Source organism: Pectinophora gossypiella, chromosome 12 (genome assembly GCF_024362695.1).
Source record: "Pectinophora gossypiella chromosome 12, ilPecGoss1.1, whole genome shotgun sequence".
NCBI lineage: Eukaryota > Metazoa > Arthropoda > Insecta > Lepidoptera > Gelechiidae > Pectinophora > Pectinophora gossypiella.
Window position 1 is genome coordinate 10,533,298 of NC_065415.1, and position 20,738 is coordinate 10,554,035.

The 20,738-nt window shown below is 34.7% G+C and overlaps 1 protein-coding gene across 1 annotated transcript in view; it reads left to right on the plus strand.

Moving 5' to 3' along the window:
• The first annotated feature begins 11,938 nt into the window (after positions 1 to 11,938).
• The window catches only part of LOC126371179 (uncharacterized), a 729,644-nt gene continuing 720,844 nt past the window's right edge, over positions 11,939 to 20,738 (plus strand). Inside the window, exons 1-2 of the mRNA XM_050016416.1 lie at positions 11,939 to 12,052; positions 13,339 to 13,421. The gene's annotated coding sequence lies outside the window, so the exon portion shown is untranslated. The remainder of the gene's footprint in view (positions 12,053 to 13,338; positions 13,422 to 20,738) is intronic.

Below are 20,738 nucleotides of genomic sequence, written 5' to 3' on the forward strand. Positions count from 1 at the left end.
CATCCGATAATGCTTAGTCACATCTTGTTATTTTTTGTGATGTTTTGATGTGAAGTTGAGTGATACTTGTAATCTGTCTGGTTTAGTAATCGATGCGGCTTAAGACCTTAGTCATATTGATGACGGGACAAAAATTTGAGCGTCCTACAAAAATCCTTGCAATTCAATGAATAATTCATAGGTTGAAACATTGAAAAAGTTGGATAGGAGAAGGCGTAGTCTATTTGAAGATTTTTTTAGGCAAAAAGGCGTAAATTTAAATCAAAAGTTCATTTTGAGTCATCAGTTGACCTATTAAATAAACCCTTTGGGGCCTGTAGCCTGCCACAATAATCCTTTATGCCCATAAAATTGGTGTTTAACTATTTACCCAAATTAACTGCTGGCCGTAATTGATACAAATGGTTGTTTCTAGTTAAAAGTAATTGAAGGACGAGCAAGTGCATCGCCCATAAGTTTTGGACTAATTGTTCTCACGTCAGAAGCAATCAAACGGTGGATAAAAAAGGCATTTTAAATCGACTTTATCTTTAGTATTATTAAGGTCATTTAAGTGTTATATAGTTTACTTATTGAACATTAGGTTGAGTTTTTATTTGATATAATTATAGCTATGTATTTTGCCATAAGGGTAGGTTGTATTCTGTCATAAGGGTTGTCTAATGCATGAGGCAAAATTATTTCTTTATTTATTTATTAAAAATAAGTACAGTACTTAATACAATTTTTTTACAATTGACGGTGCAACAAAAACCAACTTAAAAAAATGTAACTTACTTATGTGTGGAGCATAATCCACTATCACATCACTCAGTTTGTATGAAAATCTGTTAGCCTAATGGGTTCATTATTATTTCAAAGCTTTCAGATACATGATGCCATAACATTTCCATGAGGTCAAAATTGCTTTTCCAATCCACCCATACTTATATTAAATTGTTTTGGACGTATGTTGTTTGAAAAGCGCTCGCTTTGGCTGGTCGAAACGTGCAAAATGTACATTTCCTCGTTACCATTATTATGTTTAACCAACCTTAACGTAGCTATCTATGCTAGTAAAATAGCAAATATTCCATCTACCTAAGCATCTACACTACACTAAGCTAAACACTGAAGTAACTATATTTTTACTATTTTGACGTGACTAATAGTAAATTTGCTGCAAATAGCTTAAATACTTGACTGACTTATTGGTTACTGTATTAATTTCTGGGTCGTAGCCCTCAGCGGTCCCCACGAAGTTAACGCCATCTACAACAAGTCAGGTCAAAAGAATGTTCTTATATTCAAGTTCGTGTCCACTGCAGCATTCAGATTTTGATGTCATCCTCACCGGCCTTATTGATACCTATATTCGAATTATTAGGTATAACCGTTAAATAGTTGACTTTCTATTTTAAGATTTTTAGTCATAGTCATTTATTGATAATAAAAATTACACGTCACAGATATTATAAAATTCAATTGAATACAATTTAAATTAAATATAACGTAATTCAATTAAATTAAAATATATTATCAATTATAGGTCAGGTCAGGTAGTTTCAGGTATTATTATTAGTATATAAGTAATCATAATAATATACTTACTTTACCCAATTTAACCTCCAATCAGGCAATTTAAATTTTAATTCTTCCGGAAAAGACCGAACACATCCAAGATAAGCATCTACGCGTAATATTGTTTCCATAGATGTAAAATCTTTTAAAACGACCATCAGTTTGGTATCATGACCAATATTGTTACAAGATGGTAGAACCCTGCTGCTTAATGACACCTTAGAATAAATTTAGAATACCTTCAACTTATTTTGTGTAAGTTTTGCCGCATCAAATGACGATAAAAAGAGTAAATGTTCAACGGTTCCTGTTATAAAAATCTATTCGTAGTATTTTAGAGTTGAGTTAGAGATAATATAATTTGGGTGAATCGATTCAATTGACCTTCGTGTGATAGAGCAGAAAGATTCAAGTATAAAGCGCGTTGGGCTCACGATCTGGAGGTCCCGGATTCGAATCCCGGTGGGGACATATCACAAAAATCACTTTGTGATCCCTAGTTTGGTTAGGATAGTACAGGCTGATCATCTGATTGTCCATAAGATGATCCGTGCTTCGAAATGCTCGTTAAGCCGTTGGTCCCGGTTACTACTTACTGATATAAGTACGTAGTCGTTACATGAGTCATGTCAATGGCCTCTGGCGGCTCAATAATAACCCTGACACCAGGGTTGATAAGGGTGATAATCCACCTCACAACCCACACGATAGAAGAAGAAGAAAATATAGGTTTGAATCCTGAAATATCTTTGAAATAATAAAGACTTCAAAATTCATTGTTGTGTATTTTTTATTTTTAAATGGGATACTTATCTAGTAATAGAAATACTGAAACCTTTGCTGTTACTAAACGTGTTGTATGCAGATTACAAACACAAAATGGGTAATAAATATTGTAAAATTATCATGTTGTCCCTTCTAAATATTTTAGATTTAGTGTATCAAATTTGAAAAATTAATGTAAAAAATCCAGTCACGTTTGAATCTAATTCGCGTACCGATTGTTTCGTACAAACTGCCATTCACTTTGCCGTTAAAAAATATGTCTTCATACACCGATATAGGTCGCGATGAGTTCATAAACTGCACATAAGTTTGCAAGACTGACTGAGACTGTATGTGTGTGTGTATGTAAGGACACCCAGTGTGGCTTCAATTAGTTATCTGGTGACTTTTGACTATAACTACTTCGGACTATCGTCCGTACCGGCAGGTACTAACCTGTTCCTGTAGATTATGATATTATAAGTATATAAAATGATAAATAAATACAACAACATAAAATTGATCAAAATAATCCCATGTAAACACGATTCGAACAAACATTCCTAGTCACAGATACCCAATTCACAGTTTCACGTTCATATTAGTTGTCCTTTACTGGACATGTTGGTGATTTAGTATTGCCCCCAGTTACAAACTTTACTAATAAATAAACCTTATTCGTGCCGCCGTCAAACTCCATGCTTCCACAAGTATCTCTGGCAATGGACACGGTGCTTTTTGTGAGTATGCTACATAAATTTGTCCCTTATAACCCACATACAACATATTCGGGAAACCTTTATGAGTAGGGTCATACCACTTTCTAGGTTAAACCCCACAATTTATCTCTTTTAATCGTCGGTTAATGAAGTTTGTTGGTACGCAGCGAGGAACAGAATGTCCACTCATATTTATTAATGTTATGTTTCTTGTGATGTCGAAGTTTATGACAAATTGCACGTATTTATCTGTTTGATTTATTGAGAAAAGTTGACTTCATTATCTTGGTTTATCTACTGAATAATATAATAAGTGCCTAACATTTATTTCGCCACACGTTCAAATATTAAGAGCGATAATCCGTTCCCACTTTTTTAAAATAAATTAATTGTGATTTTTATTGACGTGACTTATTGTAAATTCTCCGTAAATGGCATCAACTACTTGACCGGACAAATGAGGAATACTGAGGGCTCTCACCCGGTTTTTGGTCATGACGTATCGTAGATTTGCGACAGACAATTTAATGCTTTTCTTTCTAGTTATTGTTTTAAAGTTCTAGTATTACTGTAAATTAATTACTTACCATTATTCCAAATATTTATATAGTATATATTTACACCAATCTACCCGTATAAAAACATGTTGCATCGTAAAATTAATTGATATCATATCCCAAGCTGAGTATCCTTCGTAAGAAATGAGCCGCAGAACGCATAGAACGTTACAGACGGACTATCAGTAGGAGTTTTACACTCCGTTCAAAACACTAACAGCTCACTTTTTCTTAACATTATAATATTTGAGATCGTGTGAGCTGGTGTACAACTATCTAAGAGCTCAGTAACAATATAGCGTAACTGATATTCTTCACAGTCTCTCCACAGAGACTCCTCAAATTCCAACCTTGATGTTGCTAAGCTCGACGATCAGCTGATTCACGTAAATATTAAACAGTGTTGGCGAGGTCAGACTGTACATGTCAGAGTACTATATGTAACCCATATCCAGATTTAAACTAGCGCAACGAAATTGGCTTTTTCAATTTATTTTAAGTTTTAAGAGGGCAGATTAATGTTTGTTGTTAATTGAATTTAGTTCTACCGCAGCATTTTTTTTAAAAGATCCAATTTTTATTTAATATATCATAAGGATAGCTTATGTTTATATGTAAGGATAGCAAATACCGTGAGCAAACTATTTACTTAGACGGTAAGCTTCACATTATAAAGCTGTATACCTATAGATAGATGAAGTTGCAGAAAACTGATAATAATATTTGATATACTAAATAAAATATTTGACAATCCTTTGATAACTGTATATACTATATTGTTTTGTGTCCATGTTCAGAGAGATTACGGGTTCTGTTCCTTTTTTAATTCGAGCTAGTAAGGAACACGTAAATTGATTAATCGAGAATATAATATGAATGGTTTAAATAGCTACTCTAACATTTGAGTTCGTTTCGACAAGGAGGTCTTTAGTATAATTGTGTAAAGACATCGTCAAGTGCTATAGCACTTGTATCATGTAATCGAAATTACATCATCATTATCAGGCGGAGATTTTGGGTCGGCTATGATAGCTTGATTTTGATAGCCCCTCTTTTACTGTTACATTTGCGCATTTTATTACTATTACTAATTCTTGTATTCATAGCCTAGCGTGCTAAGACTGAGTCGTTTTACAAAACTTGCAAGTTTAAGGTTTGTATCGCAAGAGTTTTAGGCGTTTCTCCTTTATTCTGTTAGTTAGGCTCCCGCTGCCTGTGTTATATTAAACTTTGGAAGTAAGTTTAAGTGGAACTTGAAACATAGGTACTAGACTAAAATTTCAATTTAAAGAAAATTTTTGTTTTCTATTTTAAATCACATCAGAAATTTTGAGAAATAACAAAAATAATAATATCTTTAATCACTTTATACCTATAGAATAAGATAAATAGCCGACTTAACCCGAGGCAAGACTAAGCTTTCAGTGACTCGTGAAGAAACAAATATACAATTAACCTACAGAAGATTATCAAACTAAGAAAGAACAGATAATAGCGCCAAAAACATATGGGATGAATTAGGGACAATAGAGACAATTTGAAAGCTACAAACAAAAAAATCCAGTTAAATAATGTAGAAGTTAACAAGCTAAAAATAATACAAGTAATCTATCTAATAGTTTTAGTACCTAAAGATACAAGTTTTCTAGAATTTAACGAATTTAGTGCTTATTTCATTGTTATACTGCATATTTTTCAGGTTGTTTCTATGCTGCACTGGGAGTTAATAAACTAACAAAGAACATGTTCTGCTGTTTGTCTTCCCAGGCATGTCGTGAAATCCGGAAGAGGTCGTGTCTTTTGTAACATGATGGATAATTATTACGGGCGATAAGTATAGAGTTCCTTACCAGTATAGAGTTCCTCATAAAATCACATCTTAGAACCGGGGGGTTAAAAAGGCCAAATCGAAGCAAATTATCTAAAAAAGCAATATTGCTTTTTGACATTTGTTTGCATTGCGCACTTATTTTTGTGTGCGCAAATGACAAATTGCAATATTATTTTTCAGATGAATTGCTTTGATGTGGCCTTTTTAACACCCCTGGTTATAAAAATCTTTAACTGAGCTACGCAGCACACTTGTATAAATGTTCCTGCATTAAAGTGCCCGAAATATTCGAAGTTCTTCTAGCCAATATGTCTTAACTAATCAAGACTTTGCCTCCTTAACTTATCTGAGAGAGAATTTAATGAAAATCATAAGTTTATATCGTAGAAAGTTAAGCGTTACGGTGAAAAGTTGTGTCTCTGTGGCAATAGTAGAGTTAGAGAGTAATTTGCTGACGAGTTTCTTGGAAATTCCTCTGGCTTCGTTTAGCTGCCGCCTTTTCATATCACGTATAATTTTTTTACATTGGATTGTTTCATATTGTCAGAAGGGAACGTCTATAATCATTTTAACTGTGAAATATTCAATGATAAAATTGCTTAATGTAGTTATTTATTGCTTTATAAATCATAAGGCCCTCGATAAAAAAATTACTTCAGAAATAGTTTCTAGTGAGACAGAGTATATTGGCTGCTAATGTTATATTTTGCTTAAATTATGACAAAGAATAAAGTTTAACAGGTCGTTAACATGAAAACATTTCAAAGTGCACAGATCTCTCGTTGGCTCTGATTGGCACGCATTCAGCCTTTCATCACGATCCTCAAACAGAAACAATAGTTCGCTTTCATTTAGATATATTTAACTGAAAACAGTTGAGCGTAAATATCAAAAGGCTTTTATGCAGAGTTGTTGGGCTAGACAACCATTGTAGACAACACAACACTATTAGTTTGAGGTTTGTTCAAAATAATCACCTGTCTCAAAATTTATATATAAATTAAATTAGATCTTTTATTTTATTCAGTTCAAAAAACAGACTTCGTATTCGATTTATATTTAAACAGGGTGTTAGTGACATCGTAACGAAATAAAAATAGAACGTCTGTTTGATTGTACTAAAAACGATGGTAGGTGTTTTTCTTGTCGCAAATGTTTAATTATAGTTTTGAGTTTTTACTGCGCCGCAATGTAAATCGAACAACGCGAACAGCGTCTAGACCTACCTACAAATATGATATATTATACAGTTTATAGAACAAACTACAAACAAATATCTATCTCTAATTCTTATATCCTGTAAGTTAGAAATGGGGAAAGTTACGTAACACAAATAATTGATTCGATGCCCCGTCGCGTCGTCAAGGAAGTCTCAGCTCTATTTAAGTTTCCTAAAAGGAAATGAAAGGAAATCAGAGCCGACGCTTCCGAAGCCTTTATCGAAACTTATCGGAATATTTCGGTAGAAGAAAACCGGCAGTAGAGCGTTTTATTAAATCGACTTGAAGATAAAATCAATTGTTTCTTTTTCATCCTTGTTGCCATTGATTCAGTCAAGATGGAATACCTCGTTTTCAAATATTATCTTAATGACCATTCTATAAAATCATCACAATATAATTATAATGTTGATTGATAGAGGAAAACAGGGACTTCTGCCGATGAAGCACAGATTATTAATAATGACGAAAACAGGAAAGGTTACTATGAGGCTAATCAAGTGGATACTCCAGTATCGGTAATTGAAGCTTTCTAATCTAAGATAAAGTACGTATGTAGGTAAAAAAATCGGTGCTTTTTCATAATTTCTAAAAAACTGTGATTAGATTTTCATACTGAATTTAATATTATAAGTATTGGTAGATATGATTGCGTGATTATTGCAGAGTATTAAGAATTAAGAATTGATAATTCTCAACAAGAATAAATAATACAATCTTTATTCAGCTTTATAAGCAGCGTAACTCAGCAATTCGTACGTCGGATAATAGAACAATTTTGAAAAAATAACAGTGATAATACCAATTCGATGCAGTGAGGGTGTGAGCTTATTATCCTGTCATACACACTCGACATGTCTGGCACAGGACATTGTGTTTATTTGAAAGTGCTCGTGTAACGCGCCGAAAAGGGATTTGAGGTACAATTTCAATGTCATAGTGCACTATTTGACAATAGTGTCGTTGAATTGGATAAATGTTTTGAAGTGATTGGAAATGGCAGTTTCGCGGGGCGGTAATATTTTGGTACGTTATTAGCTGCTCTGATTGCAAAGAATTGGTACTTATTTATTTATAAGAACATACCTATATGATTTGACACCTTTGACATACTACGACTATAATCTAGATACATTTCCATGATCGTCATTACAAGTTTTTGCGTCAATTGAAATTATGATAAGTATTATAAATTTAATAATAATAGACAATAATCAGCTGGTACCGACGAAGCTAAGTATAATTTCGATCGTGAAGACATATAATCATCTTCCTAGCAATATCTTCTTTTCACGAGATCCACTCACCTAACCCGAAGACTAAACAACTACAAAATATATAAATGCTGCAAATAACAGACTTTGAAAGCATATCGAAATACCCATAAACCAAAAACAAAGGATGATTTCCATAATATTTTACTGTCTTTTTCCCCATTTCTTGCATCTATTTATTTCCATCGTGACACTTCCTGTGATTTTACTGGATAAGTTTTTGATCCCTCGCGACTTTTCAGGGCTCCTGTTTGATGGATCACATGTCATATCGCTATTTCTCAAATATACTTGTGTTGGTGTAAGTGTAGTTATTTTTAAGGATTTATTTGTCACATATAACTAACGTCATTATATGTGGTTTCGACTATGCGAAACTTTAATAATATAACGTTGTAATATGACGTTATATTATATTATAGCATTATTGTATATTAGTGACTTTTATGTGTTCTATGTTAGTGATTTAATGACCCTTGTCTGAAATTGTTTTTGCGCTCTAAAATTTAGGTATCGTCATACAACTTCTGGCTAGATAGTGCTACAATGCGCGTATTGTCGACTGAATAAGCTTCAACATTTTCTTAAGTTTACAACCTTCAGCCTCGGATCAGATTCAAAATGGTCACACATCTACCTACTGGCCATCAAAATATACGTAGCTTCATATTCCTTAATAGCCATGTCAAAACAATCTATAAAATGTTCTTTCTACGTAAAAGCTTACTTTTTGCTCCAAACGTTTCCGCCATCTCTTTCAGCTTTGAACTCAATTCATCATATCACTTACAAACGACGATAGCAAAAATGTTTTCTATATTATATTTTTTACCTTAAACGGTTATAAGTAACATTCTAGATCAAATATAATATGTAGAAGCGTTTTCGTTTATCTATTCAAGTAGGAAATAAAGTTGTTCTATTCATCTGTGTATGTTTTCTTTTAATCTTGTATTCTTTCGTTCGTATATCTGAACTAAACAGAATATAGTGCATTCAGCTGCTTGATATCATGTGAATGTCGTTAATAACAGTAAACGATTATGTCAACTGAAATCCGAACAATGGGCTACGTAGTATCTTACTAATAAGACTCTTAATATGCACGTACTAGATCTAATGCAACATTTATTAGCACTGAGTCATCAGCACTAAGCACACAGATTATAACCTGTTCCACCTCCATAATATCCGTTCCTCCGAAACCGTTTCAATAACATTATCCCTTAGCTTCTACAGAAGACATACCTAATTGCAGTCAACCCCTAATTAATTAATCACCAGTGTCTGTGAAGACAGGACCGGCCGCGCCCTATTCCTGTTTTCACCTTTAAAAAATTACACGTTTATTTTATCTTCTGGTATAAATCTTAAATTATATAAATTATAATATAAAAGTGCATAAGATCACAATCTTGCAAGGATTTTAGGGCTCAAAAATAATATAAGTAGTCAGTAGTATTATTTTGTTAATAAATCATCTCATCATAGTTACACCAAAATTTGAAATCGGTACCAAGTTCAAGTGGAAATTCGTGATCTCTGTCTACCCCAACGGGAAATAGGCGTGGTTTTATGCATGCATGTACTAAGTTCAATAGGTTGACATAGTATTATGGCACAATACTAATAAACTCTTGAAAACTACGAGAACATTTCCTAGAATTTCTAAGATAAAAGTATAATACGGTGATACTGGGAATAAACTTTAGCAGCGACATAATTGATATTTGAAAGGACCTCGAGGACCGGCTCTGGGTGACGTTAATTTGAGAGATGACTTCCAGTCCGGTTGAAATGTCTGCAAAAAATGTAAAAGCCATTGTTTATCATAATTTGTCTAGAAATATTTTTGGGTAAGTACTTACCTCCCGTGGTTGAGATATCATTTGTATTTCTTAACGTTTTCAAAATAAAGTAAATATTTGGTGAATGTTTATGATTTCATTCGGGAACATCTTATGTGCATCAAACTACTTATACATGCCTCACGTCAAGGGGGTTGCAAAAGTGAATTTTCTAGTTGAGTCGGAAGCTTTTGTAGGGGATATGAATGTAGTTTTATCCCCGCTTTTCTACTTTACGAAAGGGATTTCAAACTGCATAACTACCGATAGTATCTTCTGCATGATGTTTCATCTGTGAGATATTTTCTTCTTCTTTTATCTAAGTTGTGAGATACCTTATATCTTACGGCTTGCTGATAAATAGCCTTCCCAGGTTTTATCTGACGGAATCATTGTTTTCACTTGGCAGAAAGTCTATAATAGGTCAGTTTACCAGCAACTAATTCAACAACTGTGAGCGATTTCAAACTGCATAAGTACCGATATTATCTTCTGCATGATGTTTCATCTGTGAGATATTTTCTTCTTCTTTCATCTGAGTTGTGAGATACCTTATATCTTACCGCTTGCTGATAGATAGCCTTCCCAGGCTTTATATGACGGATTTCACTGTTTTCATCTGGCAGATAGACTTTAATAGGTCAGTTTACCAGAAATACATTCAACAACTATGAAACAGGCTCGTATACTTCTTCAAAACTAACACAACAACTTACAATGTATCATACAACTTTAAACAGCTTATGAACTACATACTGCGCTTCATCGATATGGGTTGCTGCTATTGTCAACAACATAATATTTAATAGCCTTCAGGGTTTAGTAATTAGAGCGTTAAACTGATGATTTGGGGATCCGGATTCGATTCCCAATGGAGACAATGTTAAAATATTTTTATTTGACTAGGATTGCAGGTTGAGTCAACTGGTTGTCCAAAAAGTAAGATCATTCCGTGCTTTGGAAGTCGCGTTAAGCTATTACAATGGAGCAATGTGGTGTGATATACTCCATAACCTTCCAGTTGATTCAGGGGGCTTGTGTCCAGCAGTCAGAAGTATACTCGTATAGGCTATTTACGTTACGTAATATTTACCATAGTTATGCCACTTACCCGTTCTTGGTCCTTAACATTCTCCAGAAATAATGTTTCCCTAACAAGTAGACTGATAGATCTAGTTAAGTTTACGTAACCACAAAATAAATATCGGGGTCTGGGGGGTTAAACTGGCCACATTGAAGCTATTTATCCAAGAAAGCAATATTGCTATTTGACAGTTGTTTGCATTGCGCACCAAATGTCAAATTGCAATATTGCTACTTGATCCCATTTTAACCCCTTTGATAGTCCACCCGGTTCCAATTAAAGTTAAAGGCAGAAATGGCCGCCTACCTAGAATTCTCAATTGATTCCACTGTTTGCTATCAATTCAGTTAGATTAATAAACTTTGGTCTATCATTTGCATTATGTCTCTATTTCGATATTCATATAGGTAACTAAAATGCTTCGTAACAGACATTAAGTTATTGAGTGCAGAAAATATTTTTGTATTTGATACTTACTTATTAACCCAAAAAAAAGAAAAACATTATTCACATTAAAATGCAAAAAAAATAGGTAAATCATCAAAAATCTTATTTATTTCTTTAAAAAACTTGTAACATTCCAGTTTACTATATTGATTTATTATTATTATAAAGCATGATTTACAGTTTGTTTACAAAAAAACAAAATAAGTCATTAAACTCATTGAGTGAATAAGTTACATTATCATGTGAAAACGTTGGCAACCCCGTCAATGTCTTTTCTTCTAGAAATCTATATTGAATTGGATTTCCATCGCACGTTTTGTGCTTAGTTGCAACAATTTGAGTTTTATGTCATGTTGTAGGAATTTTATCAAACAGCAGAGTGAATAAAATATGTCAGCTCATACGTTTTGCCCAATCACAAGCCAGCATTCGTTTGCCATCGTCTGCAGTCGTGCCGCCGACTGCAGCGCCTCTGACGGCATTTCCTAGTAATTTCGCCGGTCTTCTGGAGGCAAGTGGATATGCCCGGAAGAAAATTATACATTTACGGAAATTCGTAATATTTCCTTACGCGAGTGGTCTTAAATGGAATAACTAAGTTGTGTAGTGTCGTTCGTTAACATAGGAACTGTGAACAAAAGTACGAACTATTTTTTTCTACTGAAGCACGTGGCAAGGAACATTGTCTGCTCGCTTCGGAGCTCTGAACCTCGCTTCCTGCTAGACATGCAACTAAGCTTTGCTAAAGGTAGGATACCTAAATATTTAGATTATTCATGTGATTAAAACTATCAAGTTATTATTAACCTAAGAGAAGAGCAACTTTTGTTGCAACCTTCCTTTATCCAAATACCCTCAAACGAAAAAAAAAATGTGTAGTATGGCATTAATAGTTTCGATTCAAAAAAATCAAGCGAAGTTATAATGTTAGTGTATTTACCCTACACAATACTACAAAATACTCCAATTTTTGTAGTGAAATTAGTATGTGGCTTTGGCCTTGTAAAATTTTTAAACTACACAAGTTTATTATTATTATTTTACTGTAATATGCAGATTATGGGTGTACTACAAGGGAAAAAAATCTATTTTGCGCTATGACGCACCGATTTCAAAATATATAAAAAAAAAGTTTCATACATACATACATACATAAACTCACGCCCGTAATCCCTAATGGGGTGGGCAGAGCCACAAGTACTCAAACACAACTTGCAGCCACTGTTGATACGAAGTCCTAAGATGAAAAAAAAAAAGTGATGAAAAAGTTTCATGTAATTTTAGGAATTTATTTTTTTCTATGGAGCTCCCCGAAACACGTCCGCACTCGGTCCCCGCCCGTTATTATTTACTAAGGGTAAACTTTTGCCACAATAATTCAATAGCAGATAGACATAGGTGCGCGAAGTTGCAATGAAATTATTTCTGAACATTAGTACCGACACGAAACACTCCTTAAGTGATCGTAAAACATACATACATACATACAAAAACTCACGACTATTTCCCACCATAAGCAGAGACTATAGAATTCCATTTGCTTCGATCCTGACACACTTCTCTTGCTTCCTCCACATTAATCAATCGCTTCATACACACACGTCGGTTTAGAGTAGATCGTACTAAACTTTTTCTAAGGACATCTCGAATTTGGTCAATGTAAGTCCTATCGATTCAATCAATTTCAGCCAATTTGGTCGATGTGGTCGTAAAAGTCCACACAAATAGGTACCATTGAGTGGCATTGGTTGCAACTGAACTGATATAATATTAAAGATCAGTACGCAAGGGATCTCACTGAGTGGCGTGTATTCGTTTATTCATTATCGTCATGTACGGTCACGAGTACTAAATGTATACACTTTGAAACCATGTCACATTAACTTTTTTGACAAATTAAACCGTAAGTCTCATTAAATGTCAAATATGATAGTGCGACAGGGTTCTAAAGTGGGTACATGATATTGCTCATGACTGTACCTAATACAAAAATATTATGTAATACGTATACTGTATACAATTTTTCTTTTCTAGCGAAACACGCGGCCGGTGACGTCGTTAGCTATCTGGAGAGCGACCTTGCCTACTTCTGGACGTGGATCGTAGCTATGCTAAAGGTAAGATTCTTCAATATAATTTAAGTTGTTTCCATAGAACACATAAGGTCGATTTTGTTGCAATTATTTTATGATTAGATACCCCCAAATTGAAAAGTATACAAACCAAACGATGTAGGTACATACATACATACATAAACTCACGCCGGAGTAAGCAGGGACTATAGAATGAACGAACGATGTAGGTAACATCGTGTAATAGTTTTTTTAATCTTTTTCTTCTATCGTGTGGGTTGTGAGGTGGATTACCAACCCCATCAACGCTGGTTTCAGGGTTATTATTGAGCTGCCCTGTGGCGGAGGGGTATATGCCCCTAACATGACTCGTGTAACGACGACGTACTTACATCAGTAAGTAATAACCGGTACCAACGCCTTAACGTGCCTTCAGAAGCACGGACTATCTTTTGGACAAACAGGTGATCAGCCTGTACTGTCCTAATCAAACTAGGGATCACAAAGTGATTTTTGTGATTTGTCTCCACCGGGATCCGAAACCGGGACCTGCGGATCGTGAGCACAACGCTCAACCACTGGACCACGGAGGCCGTTTTGTTATTGGAAAACTTGATTATAAGTTAGGTACTAACCTAAGTACCAACGTAATTTATCTAAATGCAATATTAAAAAGCCGAATTATATTGATTTTGTTGACTACGTACCGCAATATTATATAATATTGCTTTCAATAAACACTCATTTTCTGAAAAATCGTTTTAATGAAGTTAATTGAAGTTCAACGTAAACATTACTAGAATTTTCTCAATTGCTTGTTCGATAATAATTTCAAAAACGCGAACTAGATTCAATAGTAATTAGTAACAGACAGATAATGGTTTTCGTAGTCCAAACTCAAATATCGTGTGGTGCCGTTTGCCCAGACAGACGGTTCTTGATTAATTAATTAGCGGAACCGTCAATTTCTACCATTGTTGCCGCTTTTAATAATTCCACGAGGCTACTCAATAGTTTTAATTGATATTTTTGGACATGGCAATTAATCTGAAATGGCTTTATAATGTTGAAATTGATACCCAAGTAACTATCGCTGTCACGTCAAAAGCTACTCCCCAAGCGGGTTTTTGGCAGTTTTATCCCCTTTCGAATGATAAAGAAGACGCCTAATGGCCAGGAGCGGGACGTAGGTATATAGTCGTAAGACCGAATGTTCGAAATGAATGAATGAAATGAAACCGAATGAATGAAAAATCCAAAACCCATTGTTTAACTATTGAGTCTGGAAATCTCGGCGTTAAGAGGATATAGTATGTTTATGATTATATTTCTTTACGTCAACCCTGTGTATCTATGTACAGGGTGTTAGTGACATCGTAACGAAAAATTTGAGGGATGTTTCAGTCTATGATTTCGAGTTGATATCAAGTGGAATTTTCCGTCGCAAATTATGGAACGAAAAATATTAAAATTTTCATGAATTTTCCACTTGATGTCAACTCAGAATCATGGTCTGAATCATCCCCCTTAGTATTCGTTACGATGTCACTAACACCCTGTATAGTTCAAATATTGCGACAGCTTTTTTAAAATAAAAATAATATCTTAAAATACAACGTATTTTTGAGTACTTAATTATTTATTTATTGAGTACGTTTAAATTTGGGAGTCTAGAATGAATATGCATTTGCTAGGTAAGCGTGATCCATTGTAGCCCATTCTAGTACATCGTCACTTACCATCATGTGAGATTGTGGTCAAAAGCGAGCATTAATATTAAAAAAAAAGTAATTTGAAACTACAAGTCTCTCTGAGTGCAAAGGAACCATCTTTACTCGAAATTGTTATTAATAGTGGTATTTCTGAATACTGAATTTTTAACGAGGCTCGAAGATCAATATTACTCCAATCCATCAAGTCGCTCTTTGCTTTAAAAGCGATCGCCCTGTCTGCCCACAATATTCTGAATTTTATTCACATATTTTCTGATATAGAAAAATAGAATGTGTCTACGCTCATATTTAACTGACGATAAGAGCAGTTTTTCCAAGATAACAAAAATATAAGGATATACATGTACATCTGACTAGCCAATTTGGGAATACCTATAGTTGTGAGCTTATAGTTATGTTATTAGCCAAGAGTTTACCAACCTCTGTGTGGTTCAGTGGTTGATCATTGAGCTCACCGTCCGGAGGTCCTAGATTCGAATCCCGTACATAAATGTAAAAAAAAAACACTTTGTGATCCCTAGTTTGGTTAGGACATCTGTTTGTCCGAAACTTTCGAAAGTAAGATAATCTGTGCTTCGGAAGGCACGTTACGGCGTTGGTTCTGGTTACTACTTACTTATGTAAATAAGTATTCGTTACATGACCCTTGGCCTTTGGCGGCTCAATAATGACCTTGACACCAGGGTTAATTTGGTTGGCAATCCAACTCGCAACCCACGATAGAAGAAGAAGCCAAAAGTTTCAGAAATACCAATAAAAACAATAATATAGATAAATCAAACAAGCCCGGATTAGTTAATAATGTGGCTTCGGAACAATGATAAACGTAGAAAATATTTTCCCATAAAAAAGGTTAAATAGTGTGTTTTTTCATTTAGATAAAACTCTTCACTAACAGCATATGTTTGACTACGGTTTGATATTTAGTACTCAGTATTTAGTGGTCTATTTCGACGTGACTTATTCTACATTTGCCGCAGATGGCATTAATTACTTGGCCGGACAAATGGGGAGCGCTGAACGCTTTCAGTAAATGGCTTTCGGTAAATAGGTCTCGTTAGTGTTTTACATTTGGACCACTTTTGGTTAATATCTAGAAACACACGTCAGTTTTATGCAGAAATTTAAAGAAACCCTCCCATAATTTTATATTAGACAATAACCCGATAGAATTAAATTGACAGTACCCTTTATTTATTCGCCCGGGTTATTCATTTATTGAATTATTAATTTTAAAATTATCAGTTGTCAATCATTCGTCCCTTTCCTTTTCACCGGATAGAAAATTACATGCGTATCTTAAAAGAAAATTAAAAGGTGGCTGCAGGAATCGGGGTCAATATTTATATAAATAGGTAGATACATACCATGTAATAGTAAGGTATCGTGAAATCCACTATCTATAAAAACATTAAATTGCATCGCCAAAATTAAGATTCGATAAGTATTAAGACTGGAAAGAGGAAGGTGAGACCTTTGCCCAGATGAGGAATCTTATAGGTTAGATTAGATTAAATTTTATTTTTGTTTAGAATGTACGTACTTATTTACTTTTTGCAGAAGCCACAATTATACCTATACAAGGTGTTAGTGACATCGTAACGAATACCGAAGAGAATGATTCAGACCATGATTCTGAGTTAATATCAAGTGGAATTTTCCGTCGTAAAGCTTTGTTATTTAATGCTTATTTCAATTATTTTCAATTTTTTGCGAGGGAATAAACCACATGATATAAGCTCGGAATAATGAACCGAATCATCCCCCTTAGTTTTTGTTACGATGTCACTTACATCCCGTATAAGTACAAACGTACTTGCATGGCTACCTAGCCATGCAAGTACGTATGGGTATTAGTGACACCATATCCAATACTGAAGGGGATGAGTCAGAACATTTCGAGACGAAATTCCATTTGATATCAACTCAGAATCGTGGTCTGAATCATTCCTCAGTTTTCGTTAAGATGTCACTAACATTCTGTATAGTTTCTGTTATATTTTGTTACATTAGATATTACATATTCAAGCCCACTCTACGTAGCAGTATTTGCTCCACCCTTTACGTCAGTTATCCGCATGGCACTTCCATTTGCATTCTATTTCCGCACTCATCACATCATTCAGCTGTAGTGGACTGTATACCTAATGGATTAGCCATTTGTCTGATTAGCAACATCAATAAATAAAGTACCAATACACGGGGGGTCAAACCGAATCATTGATTCATTAAACTTTAGGGGTGAAACACAAATAGCAGCCGTTTGTAAGCACTGAACACACTAATTAGCCAGAGTAAATGTTTGCGAATACCTCGGCTATTAGTTTATTCAACGGGCTAAGTTATGCCACAGACTGGAATATAGTCACGTACCTACTCATAAACTTACAGTCGTCTCAAACGGGTGGGCTGAACTACTCGTAATCATTAGACAACAATTTGTATACACTTTGGTATAAATATTTATGTAATAAATCGTATAGAGACTGTAGTCATCGCCTATCGCTATGTAGGTACCTAATGTGTGATCGGCAGATTAAACGAGCTCATTCCACCATCCCCCTTTTATATTCGGACTTCCAGACGTACGGCTGGGTTCCATCCCTATTTGGTGGATATCTCAACTATTCGCACAAAGCGCTTCGCATCGTCCTTCATTATGCGCACTGCTAGGGAGTGGAATTCTCTGCTGTCTTCTGTATTTCCGAATGCATAGAGAAAATTATAAAAAAGTAGGTCGTGTTTCCCAGTATCAACACCATTATAAGTGACAAATTATATATTTTGATGTACCTAAGGGAGCCTAGAGTAATTATTGTAGGTATACAGACCAAACGTGTAGTAGGAGGGTTCACGAAATCAGATTAATTATTGAAACATCGAAACCTACATAATTAATAAGCCGGTTTATATACGTTCTAGTCTGTCGTCATAAGGCGCAGATTGAACCAAGAGATACCAATTTATTGTCCCCTTTACCACAACAAGGATACTCGAGTGTGTCGTTAAATCGATTTAATTATTAAAATCTCTTTACGGGAATCGGCTGAAGACGGGCTGATCAAAATTTAAACCCGTTCCGTGTTGACGTCATCTTAATTAAGGATACATGGATGTGTACCTTAAAATATGGAATTGAAGTTCAAAGGGCAGCATGCGTCGGTGTTGAGCAACAAATGCGAACTGACAAAATGTTAACTTGGCATGAATTATGAGCTTTTCTCCCCGTCTACCCCGGGGAAATTAAAGTGTCTTGCTGCAACTTTAAGAAGACTCTCAGGTAAGTACGCGTTACTCTGGAAACTGAATACTAAATTTAATTCATCTATTTTGAATATCAGCTGCAAAGCATTGTTCTTGGCATTGTAATCAGTATTCTGTTGTAATTTCAACGTTTTACACGTAAAAGGCAGAACCTTCACCTCTCACAACATGATTTTGTGTACGTTTTCCGGTTTAACAATATTTATTTGTCGGAATAAGAATTGCAAATTCAGTTACTGGGAAAACTTAACGAAGTTAAAAGGCAGTACCTATTAACACATTAATACCTACTGTAAACGTTGCTTTTACTTGGGTGTATAATATAAAACAATATTTAAAAAATGAATAATGAATTGTAAGATGAAACGTACAAAAAGGGGGGTAAGGGGGGTTTAAAGCAATATTGCTATTTGACATTTTGTTTGCATTGCGCACTTACTTTTATATGCGCAAAAGTCAAATCACAATTTTGCTTTCTTAGATGAATTGCTTCTATGTAGCCATTTTAACCCCCAAGTTCTGGGGTCTAAAAAGGCCACCTTGGGTTACCCCAATCTAAAAAGCAATAAACAGTAGGTACGCAATGTCAAGAAAATGACAGCAATATTGCTTTTTATGATAAACTGCACCAATCAAATACTAAAATACAGTGGCCTATGTGTATCCAATTACTACACCTACCTAACTTTAATTCAACAACTAGGGAAGGGACGAATAATTGTCTTGAATTTTTCATAAAAAAGTTGCCTAATCAAAAGCAAAAAGAGGTGATAGGCACTCCTCTTTACATGAAAATTGAAAATATCTTACATTTCAGTCAGTACTCACTTAATTGAATTTCCTTGTAAGTATAACTGAAAGACTAATTGAAACATCTATTCTAGAAACGTGTTTCCTTCTGAATTTACTTTGTTTCTGTGTAAGAGAAAAAATATATATTTTTAGTTCTAATATGAAGGGGAGTTCGTTATCGTCGTACCATTTTTGCCGTGAGGAAAATATTAATTGCTTTTATAAGAAATAAAATCATTCTAACTCATAGTTATTTTTTTAATAGACTACACGGGCGCGTTTCGATGCGTCGCAACGTTCGCTACAAGTAATGATTATTATTTAAATATAAACCCCAATATTTTACAATGCGCGGTTCGAGTCACATCTGTCAAAATACATAAGCCAGTGTTGTGACGTTCATTAGAATAGTGATGTACCAGTGGCGATTAGGCTGATCGTTTTTTTTCTGTCTAACATTAACTAGCTTTCCAACCACGTAGATTTCGAGCTTTAGCGATAAATTCACCCGTAAATAATATGAAAACAGTCCTATGTTCTTGCGTAAGGTCTAATCTATCGCTGTTCAAAATTTCATCAAAATGGGTGTAGTAGTTTTAGCGGGAAAGCGTAACAGACAGACAGTGTTGCTTTCATATTTACGTATAATATTAAAAGGGATTATTATAACGCACTAAGAAGAAAGCTCGATGGGGTATGGGTATTTATGCGTACTTATATTCCAAGTTTTCATCGGAATCGGTCTATTAAGAGTCCGGGAACTGACTGCACCATATTCAAATTCAAATTCAAAAATATCTTTATTCAGTAGGTAACATAATTACACTTTGAATCGTCAATTTTTACATAACGAACGTCTCATCCGCCTAAAACTACTGCAGCTTCTCACAACCTGTATAGCCGGCCGGATATCGGGGTTGGAGTGTTTTATACTAGGTACACTCAATGGGTTTGTCTCAGGCAGAATTACCTACTTGGCCGAACAATATGAGCACTCTGTTCCCGATCCGCTGTGCGTTTGCGCCCTAAGTTACTTAACCGCTTACCTAGTTTAAAAGTAATTAGTAAACTCCGCAAAGCTTCAAGCCAATAGGTTTACCTAAAACAAGTAATTCAAGCCTGTGAACTAAGTACTCAAATTCACAGAAAAATACATTCTCAAGACCCATCCGGGTCAAATGCACCAAGTAAATTTTGTAGAATGAATGGCCACAATATAAAATGCATTTAAAACCTACTTGGAGTGGATCCAAAATGGCAGCGGTTAAGATAAGTTGTTTTCATTCAACCAACGAAATATTGTCGCATGATTACAGTTTCCTAACATTATTTTTTTCCTTTTGATGCTATTAAGTTATATTAGTTTTGATACTTACTGTTTTTAGTTAAATGTTTGTCTTAAACATTATATGATACATACATATTAAGTTGCTGATGAATTTGTAAGCTTCAATATTAATCGCCTCACAAATAAATACCCGATACATTTACACATTGTCCCTGTTTCAGTGTCTTGGCACAGATTTTGTCCCTTGTATTTGATTTTCAGGAGCAATTTAGCACTCGTTTATTA